Genomic DNA, 16,550 nt, shown 5'->3' with positions numbered 1-16,550 from the left:
AGGACTGTAAACCCATTTCTGGTAAAACAAATTCCTTGGCCGAACATGTGCTCAAAGGTATTCTATTGTGTGTATTTCCGCTTTCCACGCCACTACTACTTTGCTTGCTTGCTAGACCTTGGGGTTCTAACAAAAAACCAAGTAGATTCCACAAGCCACCACTTTTGTAGAGGGTGGGAAAAGCACTGACTCAAGTTGGTACCCAGGTGAAGCTGCTACTTTTGAATCAAGGTCCCAGGACAAACATTCCCCCAAGTGATGAATAACAGTAAGGACCAAACTTAAAGAAGCAACAACCTTGACTTAGGGCGCAATCCTATGCATGTTTAGACAGAGAACAACTCCCAGCATGCTGGGAGTTGTAGGCCCTTCCTCTGTCTAAACATGCATAGGGTTGCGCCCTTAGTGACTGAATGTTGCCCTCATTGAAATACGACTTTCACTACTTCATGTTGAAACTTAATTAGCGAAACATCAAATATGTGTGCAGGCCAAGGTTACGTTCAACTGAATTTACACATGCTCACTGAAAGCACTGTAGCTTGTCGTAACGTCTTAGATGTTTTCATGGCCTACGTACTACGGTCACCTCCAAATACTTCTTTATGAATAACCGCTTTTACCCATTTGGCCACCAGATGCTGCTCAAGCCCCATGTAAAATGTTGCAGGCATTGGACATCTATATATCAAGTTTCTTCTGACCAAAAAGTATGTTTCAATAGCATTAGCTGATCCTGACTGGTTTGAATCATTTTAGTTTTCAGGTAGTATCACAGAGCCACAAATGGATGGATGGCCGGCCAGATGGCCTGGCTCTCGAAGGGAAACCTGTAGTGCTTTAGAACTATGGACGTTCTCTCCGCTTACCTGACAGCTGCCTCTGGTAAGTGAGTTCCTGCTCATAGAAGAGTATTTAAATGACAATCTACACTGATGCTTGTGAATGGTCTGTGTGTTTTAATGCCCAGGTTTTGGTTTTTGGAATAAACATGGAACGATAAAGGTAATTTCCTAGTCATTGCTTCTGTATTTCAGGGAAATATAATTTAAACACATACGCACCACCTATAATTCGTGGCATCACATGTGTATTTTGCTCTTTAAACCTAGTTTAAACTAGGTTTAAACTAGTTTAGGACTAGTTTAGTTTAAACTAGTGTAGGACTAGTTTAAACTAGTTTAGGAGTTTTGCTCTTTAAACTCCTTGTTCCTGAGTTTTAAAAGAATGAGTTTGCTGTTGGGGTTGAGCTTTGGTGGATTTCGGAAGAGAAAGTAGTTGTGCAATTGAGGATTGGCCCTAATAGCCATTTCTGTTCAAATTTGTCATAGAGTGGTCACCAATAAAAGTCAACTTTTGCCTGCCTTGTACAAATCATGGCAAGACTCAGAGTAAAGGATGTAGACAGTTCCCAAGATGCACAGGGCCACAGCTAATTTTACACTGTATCTCTACACACTACCTTGTATTATGCCTGGAAAACTACAAAAAAAACCCAGCACCTGAATGAACTGTGGAAAATGGGAGGGCGGCATGTGTGGAATTATATGTAGAATCTAGCCTGTAAAATAAATACTTGAATTATCTATCAGTCTAAAGTAAGACCCAAGGACAAGAACTACTACTTTGTAAGTAGATGACTAAAGACTAGTCTGCTTGCCCACTGATCACTTAGCAACAAGCTTAACAATGATGCCAGTCAAGCCTTAGATTGTGGGAAAATTAACTCAGTCCATTTGAATGAAAACAAAAACCCCAAGGTTTAAAAGCTAATTTGCAGACCATAAGCAGCAAACGTCTGCGTTAAGTAATTCTAATAGGATCAGGCTGAATCCAGTTGTGGAAGGCTCTGCTAACGGAAGAGAAGGGGGGCATTTTCACTGAATCCCCCTTGCCCCTGCAGCCCTCTGTGCCTCTTTCCCCCACAATTGCTCCCAAGGACTGGGGAACTCTACAGAACAGCATGGAAGGTAGAGCAGGAGGCTGCAGAGAGAAGGGGGCATTGGTGACCATCACCTCTACCATTACTGGAATGCTGCCAGATCAAAGGCTCTTCCTGAAATGGAAGAACTCATTCCCTTACTTTTTTAAGGGAGGGCTGTGGTGCAGTGGTAGAAAATCCCAGGTTCCATCTCCAGTTAGAGCTGGGAAAGACCCCTGCCTGATAACCCGGATTGCCGCTGGCAATCAGTGTCAATAATACTGGGCTAGATGGACCAATAGTCTGACTTGCTTTAAGGCAGCTTCCTATGTTTCCTCCTCCTGGCTGCTTTTCCCTCTGCTTCCAAAACCACCTTTCTCAGTCAATTGGGGAATAGGAGCTGGGAGGAGAAGGGTAGCAACGGAGAATTGGTAGGCACAGGAAGGATTAAGCACTCCGCCTTCCACACGCTGTTTCCCCACTTACAAATGCTCCTCACCTCTACCAGCACTGCTTTGCACGTCAGCTACAAATGCAGGGTTGAGAACAGGGCCAAATCCAGGTTGAAAACAGCCCTTGGCAAAGGATCCTTGATGCCCCCACCCCATGTGGCTGAGCCCCAGTGGTGTAGTGGAGCCAGGGTTTGGCAGGGACGCAGCCTCAGCACTTTTTAATTCGCTAGGATGCTGATATCATCTGCCACCTCGCTCAGAATTTTCTGTTCTGTCTGAGCTTAGCTGCAATCCTCACAGTAGGCAGGGGAAATGAATTTTCACAGCAACTTATTGTCCCTTGTAATGCAAAGTCTTTTTGAGTGGCTTGGACTTGAATGGGCAATTAATACCCATTAGCTTTACAAAAGACCTGTTCCTGGTGGAGATGAAAACTGGTTTGTTGAGATGCATCAACACAGCCGCCTGCAGCTTTGGACTCCCGTGGGGGTGTGGCTATGGGAACTGAGCACCTGCACCTCAAAATTTACCACTACACCGTGGCTGGGCCCCAATGAGCTTACTTGGCAGTGGCAGCCAGCAACAGTGCTGCAGTCGGTGCCAGCTGCCATTTTAAATTTCCCACAACACCCCCAATATCGCTTCGCTCCAAGGCATTTAAAATGGTGGTTCCAAGCCACGTGGCATGGGGGAACAGGGCAGACAGCCGTGAAGTGGTGAGCCCTACCAGCTACCCAGTGGAGCTATGCACTGATGCAGGGCCTGATTGAAAACAACTTCGTTCTGGCCCACACATGTGGCAGTCAGCGGTGCCTAGCCGTTACGATGCTTGAATATTAGATCATTTCTGTTCTGGTGAAAGCATCATCTGTGTTTCACCAGTAGCATATTCTCAGCCATCTGCATTGCCTCCCACATGCACACGCTTAATCAGAGCACACAAACATACACCTTCTGCCGAACTTGAGAAGGGGGTCCTCTTCTCATAAAGCTCATTAACTCTGCAGCAGCAAATGGGTCTTCACAGCATCTTGCTAGACACCCGCTAATCTGGATTTACTGCCAACGGCAGTCCGAAGGAGACGGCTAAAGCGGTTAGGCTGAATTATTTATTTGCGAATATCCCATTAGAGCGCCCACCCCACCCCACACACAAACTGAATTTGAATCTGTTTTGATTCTTGGACTTCTCCATCCTGTATGCAAGTACCTTTGGACACAAATATAAGTTTGACATGCTACTTAAATGTTGATCTTTTCAGTGACACTGTCCTTTTGTTGTTGTTGTTAATTCAGGTAGCATTAGGACCAACTTCCCAGGGTCAGCCATATTTGTTCACATGTCTCTCCTGTTGGCATATAACACCAGGGTGAGGGAGTCTTTATTTTAATATGAATACAGGGCAGGGTTAGCCGACAGCTCTGTTCTGGTATCAGAGCTAGGCTGGGAGTGGGGGTGAGGATTTGGGTCACAGCAGGGCCAGTGCCAGGGAGTGGACCAACTGACAGCAGCCCCCTGGACTTCTCACCCTTGCAACCTGCTTGTTCGCCTGCTTCTTGCTCCTACCCAGACAACGGTGGTGGTGAGGAGGAGGAGGAGGAGATGCCATGGCCCACATGCTCACCGGCTCCCTGCCTGTCAAGCATGCAAGTGGTAGCAATGCTGAGAAAGAGGAGGAGGAGCGATAGCAGCTGGTGACAATGGTGGGGAAAAGGTAGGCTCACTGTGGGAGGGGACCTATTGAGGGTGGCTTCCCCAAGGGTCTTCATAAACCTGGAGCTGACCCTGACTGTCAGACTGTGGGTAGGTAAGGCAAGGGTTTAACTCCCCTCACCCATGTGCCCTTTATCATGTTATAATGAGACAGCCACCATCTACCCCACTGAGCTTTATCTGTGAACGGAGCAGGCGTGTGAACAGACAAATGTGGCTGCCTCCGTCAGGCCTACTTGGCCCACAGAGGAGCTATTTTGGGTGGGCGCGCATCCCACCCCATGTTTCAGAGCTGTGATGATCCCACAGGAGCACAGGGCTGCCACAGCAGGCTGACATCCTGGGACAGGGCAAGAGTCCAAGTCCCGCTGCCAACCCCTGACCTGCCACTGTTGAGCAGCAGTCATAGCAGCTGTTGCTGCCACTCCCTGGCTCCTCCTCTCTTTGGGCTGCAGCAAGGATTTCCCTTCTCAGGGGGCCAGCTCTACCATAAGGCAGAGTGATGCAGCCATCTCAGGCAGCAGATTTGGGTGTCAGCAAATTGTTAGTTATTTAATGTGTTGTTGTTGTAATTTTTACTGCCAGAGATGGGTAGAGGTGGTTGTGGGATTTTCAGCCTCAGGTGTCAAAATTACTCGGCTGGCACCCTGAGAGCTTTTCTACATGAGGTTATTAATTGGCTGCTAATCCACGGTATCTACTTTCAGTTTCGTCAAAGAATTCAGATCTGAGCACTACACGAGGATCGTTCCTTTCCTGCTTTTTATTTTATTTATTTTTAGTTATTGCATTTCTATACCACCCCATAGCCGAAGCTCTCTGGGCGGTTTACAGAAGTTAAAACATGAAATACAATATAAAAAGTTTGAAAACCATTTACAAAAAAGTACATAAAAGCACACAGACAATATATACAAACAACATATAACTAAAAACAACATTGAAGTATTGTAAAGATGCAAAACATTTTTAGGCTACTGTGATTCGTATGATAGAAGATATAACTGGATATAAATTACCTATGAATCCAATAGTTTTACTATTGGCAGCTGAAAGGAATTTGTTACACTTACAACCAATAACCAAATAACGGTTGCAAATACGCCAACTTTTCCTCTACATAACCTCTAGATGGCACTATGGTATAGCAGAACTGCACAAATCCACAAGACGAAATCGCACTTTCTTTCACTTTCACAATTAAATGCCACATTTTCCGTGCTCTAAAAAAACTCGCTGAAAGTGCTCTTTAGACATGGAAGCAAAACTGGAGAGTCACGACATCGTCTAAAGAACACGCGAACAACCATGAGTAGGGAATGATGAGCACATGATAAATGCCTCGTGTAGAAAAACCTTGATTGTGGGGGCACCATTTGCTGCTCTACATCAGGCAGAATAACATATTGGGCTGGCCCTGGTCCTGCTCATCCCAGGAGGGGGGGGGGGCATTGGAAGCCCACTGTGGTACCAGCTTATCCCCTTTCTTCCTTTTCCACCAAAGAGAGGAGGTGGCTGCAGCTGGGTCTTGCCTCCACTGATTGCCTGCCTGCCCGCCTAAATTGGTGAGTGGCTAGGAGCAGCCGCTGCTGTGCCACTCGCTCATCAGCCTTCTTTCTGTATAAGGCAGGCAGGAGGATGGAGACATCGCTGCCACAGGGGCACCAGGTGGGCTGGGGCTTTCCAGAGGGGCATCTTGCCATGAGCTGCCCCCATACCAAATTTTCTTCTTTTACAATTGTTTGATTTAACAGAAGTTGTTATTCTGCATAAGCGGCAACCCTACTTAATAGGACTAATCCCAAGATCAGTGTGTGTATCTCCTGTATTAGTCATTAATAATTGTCTGATGCAGACTTTATCTGATGTATCTTCAGAGATACTTAGGAAGTGTAGGATTTTGACACTTCCTGCACCTGCAACATTTAGAGAGCAATACTTTGCATGTTTAGACAGAAGAAAGTTCTACAACTCCCAGCATTCCCCAGCTAACCATACTAGCTGGGGAATGCTGGGAGTTGTAGGACTGTTTTCCGTCTAAACATGCATAGGATTGTGCCCTTATTAATTATAGTTGGGGATTCCCATTTATATTGGTGGTTATTGGTTTGTGTGTTTTCTTTTAGTATTTCCATTTACACACGTAATTGGGAAGACGGAAGTGTTGTTTATGGGTCAGTTGAAAGAAGCTGGAATCAAGATAGATGGTGCTTCGCCTGGTGTGTTTTTTGTTTTTTTTACTTTGCCTGTTCATTTAGATAGGACGTAATGAATTATTGGATAAATGAGTCCTTATGAACAGTGAATATTCATGAATATTGTTAGAGTTCTTGTTTCTGATGATAAGTGTCTCCTGATTAAATCAGTTGTGTAATTGCTATGATGAATGTAGGAACATGTACTGGCCAATTTTTTCTTTTTTGATTTGATTTAATTTTTGGCTTTAGGGTTTGTCTTTTAGATGCAAATATTAAGGATATAAATAAATACAAGTGACATTTATCATTTTTAGGGCCACCTCCCATATCGGGTGAAAAGATCTCCCATATCAGGTGAAAAAGTAAGTAAATGAAAAAACATTATTGATTCATCCAGCAGTTATCACAGTTACATTACTGCCTATTTGAAAGAAGACAGCAGTTCTGAAAACTTAACAAGGAAAACGTTCTTCATATTTCACCATGAATTCAGCTCCTAGCATTTGCCCTCAGAACATCATTCTGAATCTTAGCTGCAGCTGTGAACACAGCTACTTTCTGAATGACAAATAGTCTGTCATTGCCACCCAACAAAAGCCAAATTCTCTGTGCTGTCGATCAAAAGCCTAGTTTAGTCAATAATGGATCAATCATCTCTTTTTGAATCGGTCCACAGAGGCCACCGTTGAGCAAATAATGGGAAAGGTTTTGCACTGCCCTTGAACTGCACACACGGTGCCTCGTTTTTGAGGCCCTAGAGCAAGACACCCCTCCACAACGAGTCTACCATCTCACCACCATTGCCACCAGCCTCTAGTGCTCCTCCTCCTCTTCCTCATCACCGCTACCACTTGCATGCTTGACAGGCACACAGCCAGTGAGCAAGCAGGCAGGGGCACCTACGGCTCCTGTTTCTCACCACCACTGTTGTCTGGGCTGGTGAGAGGAGGTGAACAAACAGGTTGCAATGATGAACTGTAGGAACAACTCCAGGGGGCTCTTGCTACTGCGGTGTGGGCAGATGCCCAACCATGCCTACCCTTGATGCTGGCCCTACACACACACAGATTCATGTTCCATATGAAGTTTTATTGCAGAGCCTGGCTCTCTGTGTGTGCAGGGCATGACTTGAAATTGCACAGTGGTTAAAGCCTTTCTCAGGATGCTACAGATTTAAAACAAAGAGTGAAGAAAGGGTTACTCTCAAACTCTGAGGCAAGCAGGGGAGAATTTGCCCATCTCTGCATTTGGTATTTTTCATGAGGGGTGCTCCAAAGAAGGAATACCCTACTGACCTATATCGAATGTAGAAATTGGCACAAACCATTCAACATCACAGTAATTCAAGTCTGTGCCCCAACCACTGATGCCAAAGAAGCTGAGGTTGATCGGTTCTATGAAGACCTACAACACCTTCTAGAACTAACACCAAAAAAAGATGTCCTTTTCATCATAGGGGATTGGAATGCTAAAGCAGGAAGTCAAGAAATCACCGGGATAACAGGCAGGCATGGCCTTGGTGTACAAAATGAAGCAGGACAAAAGCTAATAGAGTTCTGCCAAGAGAACACGCTGATCATAGCAAACACTCTTTTCCAACAGCACAAGAGACGACTCTACACATGGACATCACCAGATGGTCAATATCGAAATCAGATTGATTATGTCCTTTGCAGCCAAAGATGGGGAAGCTCTATACAGTCAGTAAAAACAAGACCTGGAGCTGACTGTGGCTCAGATCATGAGCTGCTTCTTGCAACATTTCAGCTTAAATTAAAGAAAGTAGGGAAAACCACTAAACCATTCAGGTATGACCTCAATCATATCCCTTATGAATATACAGTGGAGGTGAGGAATAGATTTAAGGGATTAGACCTGATAGACAGAGTGCCTGAGGAACTCTGGACGGAGGTCCGTAACATTGTTCAGGAGGCAGCAACTCAATCCATCCCAAAGAAAAAGAAATGCAAGAAAGCCAGGTGGCTGTCTGATGTGGCTTTCCAAGTAGCTGAGGAAAGAAGGGAAGCGAAAAGCAAGGGAGAAAGGGGAAGATATATCCAACTGAATGCAGAGTTCCAGAGAATAGCAAGGAGAGACAAGAAGGCCTTCTTAAATGAACAATGCAAAGAAATCAAGGAAAACAACAGAATGGGAAAGACATGCGATCTCTTCAAGAAAATCAGAGATCTCAAGGGAACGTTTTGTGCAAAGACGGGCATGATAAAGGACAAAGAAGGCAGGGACCTAACAGAAGCAGATGAGATTAAGAAGAGGTGGCAAGAATGCACAGAAAAACTATATAGGAAAGATCTGAATGTCCCTGATAGCCATGATAGTGCGGTCACTGAACTTGAGCCGGACATCCTCGAGAGTGAAGTCAAGCGGGCCTTAGGAAGCATTATTAACCACAAAGCTAGCGGAGATGACAGTATTCCAGCTGAGCTATTTAAAATCCTAAAAGATGATGCTGTTAAAGTGCTGCACTCAATATGCCAACAAATTTGGAACACTCAACAGTGGCCACAAGACTGGAAAAGGTCAGTTTACATTCCAATTCCAAAGAAGGGCAACGCCAAAGAGTGTTCAAACTACCGCACAATTGCGCTCATTTCACATGCCAGCAAGGTGATGCTCAAAATCCTACAAGCTAGGCTTCAGCAGTATGCAAACCGAGAACTACCGGAAGTACAAGCTGGGTTTCGAAGAGGCAGAGGAACTAGAGATCAAATCGCCAACATTCGCTGCATCATGGAGAAAGCAAGAGAATTCCAGAAGAACGTCTATTTTTGCTTCATTGACTACGCTAAAGCCTTTGATTGTGTGGATCACAACAAACTGTGGCAAATTCTTAAAGTGATGGGAGTACCAGACCACCTTACCTGTCTCCTGAGAAACCTGTACGAGGGTCAGGAAGCAACAGTAAGAACCAGACATGGAACAACCGATTGGTTCAAAATTGGGAAAGGAGTACGACAAGACTGCATATTGTCGCCCTGCTTATTTAACTTATATGCAGAGTACATCATGAGAAATGCCAGGTTGGATTAATCACAGGTCGGAATTAAGATTGCTGGGAGAATTATCAACAACCTCCGATATGCAAACGATACCACCCTAATGGCAGAAAGCGAAGAGGATCTAAAGAGCCTCTTGTTGAGGGTGAAAGTGGAGAGTGCAAAAGCTGGTTTGAAACTCAACATTAAAAAAACGAAGATCATGGCATCTGGCCCCATCACTTCCTGGCATAGAGAAGGGGAAGAAATGGAAGCAGTGACAGATTTTACTTTCTTGGGCTCCAAGATCACCGCAGACGGTGACTGTAGCCATGAAATTAAAAGATGCTTGCTCCTTGGGAGGAAAGCTATGGCAAACCTAGACAGCATAGTAAGAAGCAGAGACATCACCTTGCCGACAAAGGTCCGTCTAATCAAAGCTATGGTTTTCCCAGTAGTAATGTATGGCTGTGAGAGCTGGACTATAAGGAAGGCTGAGCACCGAAGAATTGATGCTTTTGAACTGTGGTGCTGGAGAAGACTCTTACGAGTCCCCTGGACTGCAAGGAGGTCCAATCAGTCCATCCTAAAGGAAATCAACCCTGAGTGCTCATTGGAAGGACAGAGACTGAAGCTGAAGCTCCAATATTTTGGCCACCTAATGCGAAGAGAAAACTCTCTGGAAAAGACCCTGATGCTGGGAAAGACTGAAGGCAAAAGGAGAAGGGGACGGCAGAGGATGAGATGGCTAGATAGCATCACCGATGCAATGAATATGAACTTGAACACACTCCGGGAGAGAGCGCAGGACAGGAAGGCCTGGCGTGCTATGGTCCATGGGGTCACGAAGAGTCGGACACAACCGAACGACTGAACAACAACAACAACAACAACCCCTGTTCGCCTCACGTTAATTCAGAAATGACCTGAGTTCTTTCCCTCCAAAATTGGAAAGGACTCAAGCCTTTTCCCAGGCCAAGCCAAATCTTGGAAAATGACCTCCATCTCTCAGTAGCAGTTTTTCTCAGTGGATCCTCGGAAAGAAGTCCATCTGCAAACTGATGGTCCCTTGTGTGAGGAGGTGTTCACCCTCCAGCACAGTTTTCCTGGGTGCAAGGGAAAACCTCAGACATCTCCTCTGGCTTGGATTTTAACCTGGGCCAGAGGACATTTAGGGGATTCTATTGATTGCCTCCCCCCATGAGACAAACATTTCTGAGCCACCAATGCTTATTTTGGAGCCTGCACCTAGGGAATTTCGGAAGTATCTCTAACCGAAGGTAGTTCTGACTGGTTGGATCCATTTTTTTTTTTTAAATAGGAAGTCCAGCTTCCCCTTTTGGTCTCTTCTGACAGCTGCTCCATCAGTACCCGGAAGCACCACCATCCACTGCAGTGCCATGCTAGAGAAAGACAGCAAAGACAAATAATCTCACTGGAGACCTTTTCCAAAGTCCACTCTGTGTGTGAATTTGGCAATGAAAGGAAACAGAGTTTGGTTTTTTGTCCAAAGGAGTTCATAGTTTATTCCTTAAAGAGATAAGCTATGCCTTGTGTAAACACTCATCCCTGAAATAAATTGCTCTTTGATAGGAAAAGCAAAATGAGTGAAACAATGTCACCTTTAAAAAAGGAAGTGTGCCTTATTTTAATACATTCATTTTTTATCCCACCAACATGCTGGCCCGGCTCAAGATACCTTACTGCCTGAGGCAGAGCAGCAAATGCTTCCTCAAAGCCACCCAAATATCGAAAGCCAGCCAAATTATTTTGGCAGAAAATCCCATAAGCATCTCTCTCCATCTCTGGCAGTAGAAATATAATAATAACAAACTAAATAACTAACCATTTGCTGCCTCTTATGACACCAAAATCTGCTTCCTGAGGTGACTGCCTCACTCTTCCTCAGGACAGAGCTGGCCCTGCCAACATGGCTCCAAGGAAGCCTTAGATCACCTATTCACCACTCACCCCAAGCCATGTCTACTCAGGAGTACATCCCACTGAGTTCAGTTGGGTTTACTCCTAGGTAAGTGTGTTTAGGATTGTAGCCGTAACATATGCTTGTTATATTAATGTATGTGCTTGCATTGTGAAGTGTAACCTGGGTAAGTTAGGATTAAAAGAACGTTTGAGAGTGAGTGAAAGGTGGGAGGGGCAGGTGTGTGTGAGAGGATTCAAATAGGGCCTTAGGGTGCAATCCTGTCACGATAGGCAGCCACCTCCAAACCTGGAGGTGACCGCCTGTCTAATGCAGGGCAGGAGCAGTGCGGAGGGGATCTTCTCCTCTGTGCTTCAGCCACCCTGCATTCACGGCTAGAGAGCCAATTTTGGCTGTCTAGATGCAGGAAGTCGGAGAAGGGGGAGCAGAGGCTAGACAACACATCGGAAGCGTCAGAAAGGCATTCCTGCCCTCCCCACTCCGGCCCGCCCCCAGGAATGCTCCATTTTCACTGCTCCACGCTGCTCTTACAAGTGCGGGGCCGATCCACACTGCCTACAAGGGAGCGCAGGAGGGGATGGAGGTCGGTTCTCAGGGAACTTATCCTATGGCCATCTAGCTGCTGACTAGCGGCCGTAGGATTGCACCTTTAGGGATTGAGGAAGCTACATCTAGTTAGTGGGCATTTGGGACCAGGATTTAGAAGAGGTAGGGTAGGTCCATTAGGACCAAGTATAGAATTATTAATAATAGTATATATAACTCTTTTTGTGTTTAATACATTTCACTGGTTTGTTTTTAATACAAAATCCCATGTGTTCGGCTTATTGTACTGCCAGTAGGAAATCTATTTCCTTGTTACTTCTCCTGTATTGGGTAGAGGGAACTAATTAGGAATTTGGGGTGTCTCCTTTAACCCAGAGAGTAAAAGAGCTGAAGCTCTGTGTGTCAGTGAGGACAAGTGACCAAAATGGAAGCAGATGTCCTGAGGGGGTTTTCTTCTCAGTTTCATCAGGCAGAAACTGGAAAAGGTATAACCCTGGCTAGGAACAGTAGCCTAAGTAGATTTTAATGATATCTTATTATTATATTAACTGTATTTGTGTGTGCTGAGCTGTGGTACTTTTATCTTTGCTGTCTTAATTTTCCGTTTGCAGGGAGTTGGCTTTTCGTTTTTGTAATCTGATCTGAGCGAGCATTCAACAGTCGGATTCCCCCACCTGTCAATTGAAGAGGTACAGTCTGTTCTACTACCTCAGGATTCTACCTGTTCGTTGTCACCTCATTCTAAGCCAGATCAGGTGACCCACATACCAACATTGAAAGAATGTGTGATGGAAGTCGTGGGGCCACATGGCATGACCCCACAGACAGTGCGCCTGATGGCCATCCCCCCCACCACACACACACACATTCGGCTCTGCACTCATAGAGCCTGTTCACATAGCAGCCAAAGATATTGGGTTGGATCCAGATTTACGCTGGATCAACTGTGTGAACTTCCCCACGCACTCCTTCCCGTCGGAGCCCCTCCAGCTCCCTGGAAATGTTACACAGAGACTCAGGAGACCCTGCTGAATGGGGTGAGCTGTGCTGTGGGGGGGGGGAATTGAGCAGAGGGACCTTGCGCAAGTAGAGCCCTTCCTTTCACAGAAGGTACCTCCCCCAAAGGAAGATTCTGGATCCAACCCACGGATTGCAGGGGAGTGGCTGCCAGGGTGCTGTTTGCAGGAGTCCAGGCTAGCTTGTGCAGCCAGTCTCATGCCCATGGTCAGGGATGATGGGAGTTGTAGTTGTAAGGTGGGGAAAGGCTGTGCTAGAGTCTGGCATCTAGAGTATGGCCAAGTGTTAAGACTACTGGGAAATTGCCTATTTCAGATAGATGGAATAGTCCTGTAATTAAGAAGTGCTCATGTTTCTCAGGTCACGTTCCTCTGGCAAGATGACAATTTTCTTCCTCTCAATCTGTCAATTAGAACCATTTAGCTTTGCTGTGATGAAGTTAACTTAAGGATATTTATTTAATTAATTAATTTAATACATTCCATCCCACTTTTCTGCCACAGCACCCAAGATGGTTTACAGTTTTTAAATCCTAAAACAAACAAATGTTACCCCCAAAAAAACCCAAACAAGAACCAGAATATAGTTCTCTCAGGCTGATCTAAGGTCCCTTCAGGAGCTAATAGTACGAGCTCCCCATTCTGAGCTTCTCCTCTTCTACTCTCACTCATAGCACACAGTACTTAAGTAGCCTCAGGGAATGTGAAGACGGGGCTATCTGAACAGTTCCCTCTGTCCACTGATCAGGTCCAGTCCTACCATTAGGCAGAGTGTGGCAATTGATGGACTCTTCAGGAGCTGATGGCACAAGCTTTCTTCCCTGGGCTTCCTCACCTCCTCTTTGGCTTTGCTGAAAACTCTTACCTTTGAGTAACAATGAAAAAGAGTGTTTCCAGCAGGGTGTAAATGACCTCAGGTGGTATGTCTGTGTGGCTGCTTCTTGGATAATGTGTTGAGTCATGAGCTGAAAAGGGGTAGTGTCCTAACCTGCTGAGGCACCTTCATGTGAGTGCACAAAGCCCTTCAGGGGAAACACACCAACAAACACACATAACTGCTGCTATTAAATGGACTCCAACCCCTGGAAAGTGGCTGTTCTTCAATTATGTGATGACGCACCTTTCCAGAAGTGAGCTGATCGCGCATGTAGCTTGAGCTGCAAATGCAGGCCATAACTCATTCGTCGTAACCATCTGCAAGACACCAGGGTTTTGCAAGTCATAAAGAGTGGCCATCCCCGACCAATTCCCAGTGGCCGTATTTGGATGTCATACTAAATAATGGTTTAGCGTGCTGTGAATGGGCTTAGTCTCCTCCTGAGTCCTGGGCTTCCTCCTCCTCTCTCCTTCTCCTCCTCCTGCATGGCCAAGAGGTGTTGGAAACGTCTGCTTCCGCTTTTAGTTAACTACAGCTTCTCATGTCCCCCAAACCAAGAACTGTGGTTAACATTAACTATGGTTAGTTTTAAAAAGCTAGCTTCAGAAACCATGGTTTGAAGTTGATTGGTTTGAAAGGAATCAAAGTTAATGTTTGTCAAGTCGCGAGCCCTCGCAGCGTGTAGGTTGTCAAACATAGAACTCAATCTCCAAGTAAATAGGCTTTATTATGCAAAACAGTCAGTCTATCAGCAATTCAGATTACAGTCTTGACCAGCTTCTTACCATCTAAATCTAAAATCCCTGGCTAAGCTGACACAACCCTAACTAGCTTCCTTAAAATATCTTTGAGAGATGCACTACAGTAGGATAGAAAGTTGTTGCAGTTCTAATGTTAATCTACAGCACCAAACCTGAAAGACTTTCTCAGTCCTGCCCTCAGGAAGGATTTTCCCCTAAAGACCTCCAGTGATAGGCCATCCTGGCAGACCACCTTAATGCCTTCATTTGCATTGCCCTCTCTGCTCTGCATCTGATCTGTGCATCTGCTGTGCTCACCTCCTCCCACTATAAGTTGCTGGGTTCCCACAGGAGGAGAGGAGATGTTTGGGCCTTGCTCTAACTAATTTTAGAGTTGCTCTAACTATTGCCCTTAAGAAGATTCTGCCCTGTCTCTGTTTCCTTGAGCTCCATAGCTGGCTCGGGGATTCTGGGAGTTGTAGTCCAATACCTCTGGAGGGCACCAGGTCGGAGAAGGCTCTTTTAAGGCACAATCCTGTGCACATATAACAGAAAGAAGTCCTACAGCTCCCAGCAAGCTAGGCTGGAGGACTTTTCTCTGTCTCAGTGTGCATAGGTTTGCGTCTTTAGCGTGCTGTCCAAATGTGGCTACTTTCTCACCTCCAGCTTCCTTGCTTTGGGATGGGAAGTGGGTCAGACTCTTTGCCTGACCCTTCCCTTTTCCAGCACAACCATGCTCCCCGATGTGATGAATTTTGACTTATTGTCAGCTACCTTGGATGCCTGTTTCAGGGAGAAAGGTGGGATATAAATATTTCAAACCAACAAATCAGCATCCTGAGAATCTCAGCTTTCCTCTTTTTTTTTAGAAAAGCAGGTTTCTAGCTCTTAAGACTTACAAAGGTATAGAGTGTGTGGGCAATGCCTGGTGAAATATTAGAAAAGTAGGACTGGGATTTCTCTACTTCACACAACCCTATTCTTATGCCACACAAGTGCATATATGTGCATTTATTTAATTTTGCATTATTTATCCAACTCGCCCCCCCCCAAAAAAAAGCCCATGCATTGAGGGGGGGGATGCAAACTTTGAGTTCCCTTGGTGCACTGCACATGTTGATGTTAGTTTGTGAAGCTCAAAATATACCCAGTCCTGAGGACTGGGAGGAAACATCTTTCGTGGTTACCTCTGCTTAATATCTCAGGCACCGGGCCAGCCAAGTTTTGGCATCCATCGCAACATGTACAATAGCCACCCACACACCCACCATCATGTTAGAATAAACAGTTGCATGAGAAGTGGATCCTTCCATGGCAAAGGCTGAAGCTGTTTTTGCTCGGGGGCGTGGGTGGGGCACAGCAGAGGTGCTATATTAATGTCACGAACAAACAGGAAATGACACAAGTGCCATGCTTCATGTTTTTGCAAACTGTACACAGGACTATTTGGCTTGTGGCAACCTACAGTTTTATAAACAATAAATTGACTTGGATTTGATTATTAACTTTAAAAAACAACAACCCAGCACCAGTTGTTTCTTAAAATATTAGGAACTGGAAGAACTGCAATATTAAGATTCGGTATCATGTCTCCTTTTTAACATTCTGAAGATTCTGTGCAACCTTGGGATCTCTCCTCGATCATCCCAGAATGCAGGACATGGAATTATGGGCTCAAGTTACAGGAAGCCAGATTCTAGCTGAACATTAGGAAAAACTTCCTGACTGTAAGAGCAATACGACCATGGAACCAATTCCCTAGGGAGGTGGTAGGCTCTCCCACACTGGAGGCATTCAAGAGGCTGGGCAGCCATCTGTCAGGGATGCTCTGACTTGGATTTCTGCATTGAGCAGGGGGTTGGACCCGACGGTCTTTTAGACCCCTTCCAACCGTACTGTTCTATGATTCTAAGATTCTATGAATATGAGCCCACAATGTGATGTGACTGCGAAAATGGCAAATGCTTTTTTGGGCTGCATTAATAGAAGCATAGCTTCCAAATCCTGGGAAGTACTAGTTCCCCTCTACGCAGCACTGGTTAGGCCTCATTTGGAGTATTGTGTCCAGTTCTGGGCACCGCATTTTAAGAAGGATGCAGACAAACTGGAGAGGGTTCAGAGGATGGCAACAAAGATATTCTGGGGACGGGA

The 16,550-nt window shown here is 45.4% G+C and overlaps 1 protein-coding gene across 2 annotated transcripts in view; it reads left to right on the top strand.

Moving 5' to 3' along the window:
• FAM76B (family with sequence similarity 76 member B) overlaps nucleotides 1–16,550 on the top strand; it is an 87,356-nt gene that overhangs the window by 23,223 nt on the left and 47,583 nt on the right. For both annotated transcript variants that reach the window (XR_014788961.1, XR_014788960.1), the window contains exons 11-13: nucleotides 760–885; nucleotides 6,600–6,647; nucleotides 12,378–12,455. The gene's annotated coding sequence lies outside the window, so the exon portion shown is untranslated. The remainder of the gene's footprint in view (nucleotides 1–759; nucleotides 886–6,599; nucleotides 6,648–12,377; nucleotides 12,456–16,550) is intronic.

The sequence above is a fragment of the Heloderma suspectum genome, chromosome 3 (genome assembly GCF_057233095.1).
Source record: "Heloderma suspectum isolate Gila_16-S chromosome 3, 16-S_ref, whole genome shotgun sequence".
NCBI classification, from domain to species: domain Eukaryota; kingdom Metazoa; phylum Chordata; class Lepidosauria; order Squamata; family Helodermatidae; genus Heloderma; species Heloderma suspectum.
This window is presented reverse-complemented; position numbering and strand designations above follow the sequence as displayed.